Source organism: Apium graveolens, chromosome 4 (assembly GCF_009905375.1).
Source record: "Apium graveolens cultivar Ventura chromosome 4, ASM990537v1, whole genome shotgun sequence".
Taxonomy (NCBI): Eukaryota; Viridiplantae; Streptophyta; class Magnoliopsida; order Apiales; family Apiaceae; genus Apium; species Apium graveolens.
The window spans coordinates 203,974,914-203,985,413 of record NC_133650.1 but is presented as its reverse complement, the minus strand read 5'-3'; the positions used below and the strand labels follow the sequence as shown (position 1 = coordinate 203,985,413).

The window sequence follows — 10,500 nt, the reverse complement described above, 5'->3', positions numbered from 1 at the left end:
AGACAAGCTCTTAAGGATTTTGAGAGAATTGAAATCGGCTATTGGATGGACCATAACAGACATCAAGGGGATAAGTCCTTCATATTGTATGCATAAAATTCTGCTAGAGGAAGGTAGTAAACCAACTGTGGAACAGCAGCGAAGACTGAATCCTATCATGAAGGAGGCGGTGAAGAAAGAAATTCTGAAATGGCTAGATGCAGGCATCATTTATCCTATTTCTGACAGCTCGTGGGTGAGCCCCGTACAATGTGTACCTAAGAAAAGAGGTATCACTGTGGTCGCAAATGAAAAGAATGAGCTCATCCCCACTCGAACAGTTACAGGATGGAGAGTATGCATGGATTATAGAAAATTGAACAAAGCCACAAGGAAGGATCACTTCCCTCTTCCATTTATTGATAAGATGCTTGACAGGTTGGCGGGTCATGAGTATTTTTGTCTTCTGGATGGTTATTCAGGGTATAATCAGATTTGTATTGCACTAGAGGATCAGGAAAATACTACCTTCACTTGTCCATTTGGCACGTTTGCTTTTCACAGAGTTTCGTTTGGGTTATGTGTTTGGCCTGCCACTTTTCAGAGATGTATGATGGCTATATTCTCTGACATGATTGGAAATAATGTCGAAGTGTTCATGGACGACTTCTCCGTCTTTGGACATTCATATGATGAATGTTTGAATAATCTACACACCGTACTCAAAAGATGCGTGGAAACTAATTTGGTGCTCAATTGGGAGAAATGTCATTTTATGGTGCGTGAAGGCATTATTCTTGGGCATAAGGTCTCTAACAAGGGTCTGGAGGTGGACAAGGCCAAGGTGGGAGTCATTGAAAATCTTCCCCCACCTAATTCTATGAAAGGAATCCGTAGTTTTCTCGGTCATGCGGGTTTTTATCGGCGATTCATCAAGGACTTTTCAAAGATATCTAAGCCGTTGTGCAATTTGCTTGAGAAAGATGTGCTTTTCAAATTTGATGATGAATGTTTGGCAACATTCGAGACTCTCAAGAAGAGTTTGATCACTGCACCAGTTATTACAGCACCATATTGGACAGAACCGTTTGAGATGATGTGTGATGTGAGTGATTATGCGGTAGGTGCAGTTCTGGGACAGCGCAAGAAAAATCTCTTCCATGTGGTCTACTATGCAAGTAAGACTTTAAATGGGGCCCAATTGAACTACACCACTACTGAGAAGGAGCTTTTAGCTATAGTCTTTGGTTTCGAGAAATTTCGATCTTATCTACTTGGTACGAAAGTAACAGTATTCACTGATCATGCGGCTATTCGCTATCTAGTTTCCAAGAAGGATTCGAAGCCGAGACTCATTCGTTGGGTGCTCTTACTTCAGGAATTTGAGTTAGAGATCAAGGATAGGAAAGGTACGTAGAATCAAGTAGCTGACCATCTCTCTAGGTTGGAGAATCACGATTCTACTTCACAAGATAGGACATTAATCAATGAATCTTTTCCGGATGAGCAGTTGTTCGCAGTTCAGGAGGAAGAACCATTGTTTGCAGATATTGTAAACTATCTCGTCAGCAATGTAATGCCTCCTAATTTGACATCCGCTCAAAAGAAGAAGTTTCTGCATAAGGTGAAGTGGTATATATGGGATGAACCATATTTGTTTAGGCAGGGAGCTGACCAGATCATCAGGAGATGTATCCTGTTCTGTGAGACGGAGGGGATATTACGAGACTGCCATTCCACGGTTTATGGTGGACACTATGGTGGTGAGAAGACGGCAGCTCGTATTCTGCAAGCAGGTTTTTTTTTGGCCTACTTTGTTCAAGGATGCTCATCAGTTTGTTTTAAGGTGTGATCGTTGCCAAAGAGTGGGAAATTTGACAAAGAAGGATGAGATGCCATTAAATGTGATGCTTGAAGTCGAGGTCTTTGATGTTTGGGGAATCGATTTCATGAGGCCTTTTATCTCGTCTTGCAATAATCAATACATCTTGCTGGCAGTCGATTATGTCTCAAAATAGGTAGAAGTTAAAGCTTTACCGACAAATGATGCAAAGGCAGTGCTAAATTTTCTCCATAAGCAAATTTTCACAAGGTTTGGAACACCTCGGGTAATCATAAGTGATGAAGGATCGCATTTCTGCAACCGTAAGTTCACTTCTATGATGCAGCATTATAATGTGAATCATCGAGTAGCTACTGCCTATCATCCGCAAACAAATGGTCAAGCGGAAGTATCTAACAGAGAAATAAAGCGCATTCTAGAGAAGGTTGTTTGTCCGTCAAGGAAGGATTGGTCTTTAAAGCTCGATGAAGCTGTTTGGGCTTACAGAACAGCATACAAAACTCCACTTGGTATGTCACCGTTTCAGTTGGTGTACGGTAAGGGATGTCATCTACTTGCGGAGCTTGAGCATAAGGCCTACTGGGAATTGAAGAAGTTGAACAGGGATTTAGATGCAGCTGGTAAGAAAAGAATGCTTCAGCTTAATGAACTTGATGAATTTCGACTTCAAGCGTACGAGAATAACAAAATGTATAAGGAAAAGGTGAAGATGTGGCACGATAGGAAGCTACATCCTAAGTTATTTGTGCCAGGGCAACAAGTTCTCTTATTCAACTCTCGGCTCCGACTTTTTCTTGGGAAGTTGAAATCAAGGTGGTCTGGACCTTTTATTGTCAAAACTGTGTTTCCACATGGAGCGGTGGAAATTTTTGAGAATGATCCGGACCAAGCATTCAAGGTTAACGGTCAGCGGTTGAAGCACTACCATGGGGACATGGCAAACCGAGAAGTGGTTAGTGCCATTTTGTTGACTACTTGAGAAGGGTACGAAACGTCAAGCTAATGACGAAAAAGAAGCGCTGCGTGGGAGGCAACCCATGATTTGTTGTTACAGGAACCCTTAGAAGTTAATAACCTATCCAAAAATACAAAAAAAATCAGAAAACAGGGGCTGAAAAAAATTTCTTCCAGTGACCCCCTGAGCGCCCGCTCAGCTTTGCTGAGCGACCGCGCAGCAAGCTGAGCGCCCGCTCAGCTTTGCTAAGCGACCGCTCAGGGGTCGAGTACCAGAATTTTTTTTACAGTTCAGAAAAAAAAAACAGTTGTAGCCCATAAACCCACGATTTGTTCCCACTACCCCATCATTTTAACCCTTAAGTCCCAAACCCTAATCTAATCCACACCCTATATATACATACACCTATCCAAATATCTCCCACAAAATTCCTACACTTAAACTCTCTCCCAAACACCAAAACTCAGTTCTTACAAATTTTTTTTTCACGAATCAATGGCACCCAAGAGAGCACGCACTATTGACAGCAGCAGCACAGTTCCTACTGCTGATTCATCGAGGGGTACTGCTGCAAGGCCTCGGTTAAATGACAGAGCTGCGGAGGAGGAGTACACTAGGCTTTTGGGGAAGCCGATTCTCAAGGAGAGAGGGTTTTTACCATCGGGGAGGGATGGTGAGTTGCTGCCCATGATAGTAGAGAAGGGGTGGATAGCTTTCTGCGAGTCGCCCGAAGCAGTGCCGATGAGTGTGGTTCGCGAGTTCTATGCGATCGCGAAGGCCGAAAATGATGGGTTTTCTGTGGTCCGAGGGCTGACAGTTGATTATCACCCTGCGGCGATTCGCCATGTGATTGGACAGCGAGAGAGGAAGCCCGAGGAGGAGAACTGGAATGAAAAGACTGCTGAGGACTTTGACTTGGATTTGATTTGTGTGACTCTCTGTCGACCGGGCTCGGTTTGGACCTTCAGGACCGGCACTAATGAGTATCATCACTTTCCGGCGATCTCCATGAACAGGTATGCCCGTGCATGGAATGCATTTATTTGTGCTAATATTTTGCCTTCTTCGCATGCACACGAGGTCACAGTTGAGAGAGCACAGTTGTTGTGGGGAATTCTGAATGAGGAGTACTATGTGGACCTTGGTGAGTTCATCTACCAAGGAATTCTGAAGTTTTTGAGGGGGGCGAAGCATATGAACATCCCTTATGCATCCACGGTTACGAAGCTATGCCAAGCAGTGGGAGTGAAATGGCCGGCTCATGAGTAGTTGCAGTTGCCGGCAGCTCCGATTGATTCTGGCACTCTGAATGGGATGTAGGATTGGACCGGTGGTGAGCCTGAGGAGCATGGGCTGGGTTATCGTCTTCCAGGAGGGCGTCCAGCACGAGGAGCTACTATGGGTAGGCCAGGGCGTGATGAGGCTGGTTCTTCGAGAGCTCAGGAGGGTGCTGGGTTGGCTGATGCTCAATATAGGAGGCTTTCACGGTGGATGGATGCCATGTATGAGACGCAGAGCAGGTTTGCTCAGGAGCTCACCCTTGCGTTAGGGACTGCTTTTCGGGGCCTTGGAGCTGATATCCATTGGCCAGTTTTTGGTGAGGACTCTGCATACCCGCCGCCTGATACTCCACCCACTGAGGGTGATGATGATGATGACTCCGAGTAGGTATACCCTGTGTTCCTTTTTACTACCTTCACTGAGGACAGTGAAGATTTTAAGTTTGGGGTGGTAGTGAAGGAATATTGTGTGTGCGTCATATAGCTGCATATTCATGATAGTTTAGTTCATATAGTTGCATTTACCATGATCCCTTTTATAATGATTTATCGACTGAATTGTGATATTGATGCGAGTGAAGTGATAGCATTAAAGAGATATTAAGTCGTGTAGGTTGATATGCATGCTAGAAACACTTGTAATTCCACTAAGTCTTAGAGAATGCGTAAGGGCTAGATTGTTGTTATGATTTGGTTGTTTTCGAGGTCAATCTACTTATTATGCTTAGAATTCGATAATAGGTTCTTAGTGATAAAGGCATGAAAAAGAAAAAAATTTTGGAGAAAAAAAAAGGAATTTGTTGCTAGTTGTGGCTAGGCGTCAAATGGCTAGTAGCCGGCTCGCATATGGTGCGAGTAGTCTAGGGTTGAGCAAGATGGAGCGAAACACACTTGCTCAGAAGTTATTTAAAAAAAAAAAGAGAAAAAAAAATTTAGTTTATGCATAATTGATCTAGAGTGGGCTCTTTGGTATTCGAGTTATTAAGTTCTTAGGGGACTTTGTGCCTAGTGACCTAAGGCTTTTAGAGTCTGGGATCCGCTAACCTAACGCTCGTTACATGGATACCATTGTATAAGTCTTTTGTGGACCTCACTCATTGCACAGTCAAATAAGCATTTGAGTTGTGAATAAAAAGCACGATTACGTAATAAGCTCTAGAGTTCTTGTAGTGTTGTATATCACTTTGTGCCTAGAATTTTTTATTCTTTGTATAATCATTGGATTGCCTTGAGGATAGTCTAGTCATAATAATTGGTCTAGTTCCGAAGCATATCTGTTAAGCATTTGCACACACCACGTTTCTGGCTGTATGTTCATTTGCATGAGTTTATTGATCTTTAGTTGTCTAACTGCATTCGTTGAGATGTTGCAATTTGGTTGGTTAATCGTTGTAAGGGGGATCGCTGCATTTTCATATAGATTGCATTCATGCATGTTTTTTATTTGTTTTTGTGTCTGTGACGCTTGAGGACAAGCATCGATTTAAGTTTGGGGGTGTGATAAGTGGCATTTTATACCACTTAGAACGTCTTAAAATGGCTTAAATTAGTGTCTTGAAATCAAGTATTTTGTGTATTTGATGCGTTTTTCTAGTGTTTATGCATTTCAGGGTATTAGTTGCATTTCGGGGGAGGAATCATCAAGAATAAGCCTTGGCATGTGTTCACCATTGCGAAAGGAAAGAAACGGGCAGATTACGGCGAAGAAACGGAGCAAAATCAGATTTTTTCCAGTAGAGGTCTGAGCGCCCGCTCAGCTATGCTGAGCGGCCGCGCAGGGTCGGGAAAAAAGATATATTATTTTAGGACTTCTACTTCTGTTTGGTTTCCACTTCTATGTAATCTGAGTTTTATGAGACTATTATATAAGTAGATTTGAGACGTTTTTCACAAGGGGGGATTGAAGAAGATCGTGTTTTTATGCAAGGAGCGAAAGAGATAAGGAAGAAGACCGATTTAGCACACTGCAACGAAGAGGAAGCATATCTTCTTGTGATTCTTGTTTCGTTGTAACGTTGGATGCTAGTTTTCTTGCTTTGAACTTATTTACTCTTGTGACATACTCTGTTTTAATATAATTAGTTTAGTTATTATTTTCTTGTGTTTGTTTATCATGATTTCATATGAACCCATGATGACGATAAGTGCTATTATGGGCTAATCGTGATCATGGGGTTGCAACGGATTTATTATGGAATTCTTTAATTAATTGTTTAATACTTTAGTGTGTGATGATTGTATGATATCTAGTATTGGTTGTGCGTAGTCGTCTTATGTGCGTCGCGAACATAAAAGATAGGGTGTTAATCTCTTGTGAAGCGACGGTGGATCTTGAGATTTAGAACTTGCCATACTAGCATAGGTTCATGTACGTTGTATATGATTAGTGGGTAACTCTAACAGTTTTATTTTCCCTATGTAATCAAAAGGAATAACTTGTGCTTAAATCGTTGTGTTGTCAATTTCTGTAGACATATAGGAACTCAACATAATTGATGACTATTCAACTTCTATCTTAATTGTGGATGCTTGGTAGAATGGTATTAGTACAATGAAAGTTGGCTTTTATCAGTTTCATGTTATTCGATTAATATCATCACTGTCACATGGTAAAGGTAATAACAATGGCTATTGAAGGAAGTAATAATGAAGTTGTGATCTCATGAGTGTTTTATTATTGATAAATTGAAGTGTTAGTTAAGTGATTATTTAAGTAGTTAATTGTAGTTAATATTTAATCAACAATTTTAAGTGTTAGTGTCTTAACATTGAGAAATAATCATACATTGGTGAGTGAGTTTAATTAGACAATAATTTAGTCGGAGTCTCTGTGGGAATGAACTAGAAAGTATTCTATATTACTTGCGAACACGTATACTTGCGTGAATATTAGTGCGTGATTTCGCCCTAACAAGTGTTTGGCGCCGCTGCCGGGGACTCGGCGTATTTGTTTAGTTTATGTACTTACCATCATTGGTCATTAGGACTCAGTGATTAGGACGTAGTAGTTAATTAAGATTTTCGGTTGTGTTTCAGGTACTTAACAAGCGTTTATGCAAACTCGTTCTCGTGCTCGCAAGAGGACTTTAGATACAGCTGAGGAGACAGACGAAGTTCTTGATATTCCGGAGAAGTTAGATTTTGAGGATTCGGATTCAGGAACTGAGCAGAAAGAACCAGTAAACATGGGAGATCGTATTGATCAAGCTGATCCAGCTCTTCTGGATTTTTCTCGGCCTAAAATTGATGACATTCAGTCAAGCATCCTTCATCCGGCTATTCAAGCTAACACCTTTGAAATCAAGTCGGGCACTATTCAGATGGTGCAGAATTCTGTTTCTTTTGGAGGAGCGGCAACTGAAGACCCCAACATGCACATAAGGAATTTTGTCGAGATCTGCAGCACTTTTAAGTACAATGGCGTGACTGATGAGGCTATCAAGTTGAGGCTTTTCCCATTCTCACTGAGGGACAAGGCTAAAGACTGGTTACATTCTGAACCAGCTGGGTCCATCACTACGTGGCAAGATCTTGCGCAAAAGTTTCTGGTGAAGTTTTATCCGATGGCAAAGACTGCTGCTATGAGGAGTGCTCTTACTCAGTTTGCGCAGCAACCTACAGAATCTATGTGCGAGGCTTGGGAACGCTACAAGGAAATGTTGAGAAAATGTCCACATCATGGAATGCCGGATTGGATGGTGATCACTGGTTTCTATAATGGTTTGGGGGCCCAATCTCGGCCCATGCTTGATGCAGCAGCTGGAGGCGCCTTATGGGCTAAAAGCTATACTGAGGTGTATAATCTTATAGAGACGATGAGTGCAAATGAGCATCAAAACCCAACTCAGAGGATGACGTCAGGCAAGGTAGCAGGTATTCTAGAAGTTGATGCAGCCACCGCTATTGCAGCCCAGCTCCAAGCGCTATCAATGAAGGTTGATTCTCTGGCTACATATGGAGTTAATCAAATAGCTATGGTTTGTGAGCTTTGTGCAGGTTCTCATGCTACGGATCAGTGTTCTCTTGTCAACGAATCTGTTCAGTATGTGAATAACTATTAGCGACAACAGCAGCCTGTGCCAGTAACCTATCATCCTAACAACAGAAATCATCCAAATTTCAGCTGGGGAAATAATCAGAATGCTATTCAGCCACCATATCAGCAAGGAGTGAGTAAACAGTTTAACCCACCTGGATTCCAGCAACCACAGCAGTATGCTACAAGGCAATCATATCCTCAACAGGGAAGTACAGCTGCACCTACTAGTGCTGATTTTGAGGAACTTAAGCTGTTATGCAAGAGTCAGGCGGTTTCTATCAAGACCTTGGAAAATCAAATCGGTCAATTAGCCAATGCAGTGCTCAATCGTCAACCTGGCACCCTTCCCAGTGACACGGAAGTACCAGGCAGGAAGGAAGCTAAAGAGCAAGTCAAGGCTATTACCTTAAGGTCTGGAAAAGTTGCTGATGCTGAAAAGGCAAAAGAAGGAGAAGCTGAAATTAGAGATGAAGAATCTAAGCAAAAGGAGAAAGTGGCGAAGCCAAGGATGACTACTGTTGAACACACTCTGCCTGAGGCTAATACAGGGGAGAAACAGCTCTATCCTCCACCACCTTTTCCTAAGAGATTGCAGCAACAAAAGCTGGATAGACAGTTCGGGAAGTTTCTGGAGGTGTTCAAGAAACTTCACATCAATATACCTTTCGCTGAGGCTCTGGAGCAAATGCCTAGTTATGCGAAGTTTATGAAGACTATTCTTTCAAGGAAGGTGAAACTGGATGACCTTGAAACCGTTGCTCTCACGGAAGAATGCAGCGCTGTTCTGCAGCAAAAGTTACCACCAAAACTGAAAGATCCAGGAAGCTTCACCATACCTTGCACCATTGGCAATCTGACTTTTGACAAGTGCCTTTGTGATTTGGGAGCAAGCATTAATCTGATGCCGTTGTCGATCTTTAAAAAGCTGGATCTGCCTGATCCAAAACCCACATACATGTCGCTACAATTGGCTGATCGTTCCATTACTTACCCAAGGGGCATAGTGGAGGATGTGCTCGTCAAGGTGGATAAGCTCTTCTTTCCTGCAGATTTTGTTATTCTGGATTTTGAGGAAGATAAGAAGATTCCCATAATCTTGGGAAGGCCTTTCCTGGCTACTGGCCGTACCTTGATAGATGTGCAAAAAGGTGAACTTACTATGCGGGTACAAGATCAGGATGTGACCTTCAACATATTCAAGGCAATGAAATTCCCTACAGAAGATGAGGAGTGCTTAAAAGTGGATGTGATTGATTCTGCAGTTACTTCGGAACTCGATCGCATGCTAATGTCTGATGCATTGGAAAAGGCCTTAGTGGGGGATTTTGACAGCGATGATGAAGATGGCAACGAGCAATTACAATATCTGAACGCTTCTCCCTGGAAGCGAAAGCTGGACATACCGTTTGAATCTCTTGGTACTTCTGACCTTAAGAATGCTGAAGGAAAGCTCAAACCATCAATAGAGGAAGCACCTACCTTGGAGCTCAAGCCATTACCTGAACACTTGAGGTATCCTTTTTTAGGTGATTCATCTACGTTACCTGTTATTATTTCATCTAACCTTTCAGGTAGTGAGGAAGACAAGCTCTTAAGGATTTTGAGAGAATTCAAATCGGCTATTGGATGGACCATAGCAGACATCAAGGGGATAAGTCCTTCATATTATAGGCATAAAATTCTGCTAGAGGAAGGTAGTAAGCCAACTGTGGAACAGCAGCGAAGACTGAATCCTATCATGAAGGAGGCGGTGAAGAAAGAAATTCTGAAATGGCTAGATGCAGGCATCATTTATCCTATTTCTGACAGCTCGTGGGTGAGCCCCGTACAATGTGTACCTAAGAAAAGAGGTATCACTGTGGTCGCAAATGAAAAGAATGAGCTCATCCCCACTCGAACAGTTACAGGATGGAGAGTATGCATGGATTATAGAAAATTGAACAAAGCCACAAGGAAGGATCACTTCCCTCTTCCATTTATTGATCAGATGCTTGACAGGTTGGCGGGTCATGAGTATTTTTGTCTTCTGGATGGTTATTCAGGGTATAATCAGATTTGTATTACACTAGAGGATCAGGAAAAGACTACCTTCACTTGTCCATTTGGCACGTTTGCTTTTCGCAGAGTTTCGTTTGGGTTATGTGGCGCCCCGGCCACTTTTCAGAGATGTATGATGGCTATATTCTCTGACATGATTGGAAATAATGTCGAAGTGTTCATGGACGACTTCTCCGTCTTAGGACATTCATATGATGAATGTTTGAATAATCTGCGCGCCGTACTCAAAAGATGCGTGAAAACTAATTTGGTGCTCAATTGGGAGAAATGTCATTTTATGGTGCGTGAAGGCATTATTCTTGGGCATAAGGTCTCTAACAAGGGTGTGGAGGTGGACAAGGCCAAG

At 42.3% G+C, this 10,500-nt stretch overlaps 1 non-coding gene across 1 annotated transcript; it reads right to left on the bottom strand.

Moving 5' to 3' along the window:
* Positions 1 to 7,635: 7,635 nt before the first annotated feature.
* LOC141722344 (small nucleolar RNA R71) lies at positions 7,636 to 7,742 on the bottom strand. The gene has a single exon (XR_012575364.1). It is a non-coding gene; the product is annotated as a small nucleolar RNA R71 (small nucleolar RNA).
* Positions 7,743 to 10,500: the final 2,758 nt, after the last annotated feature.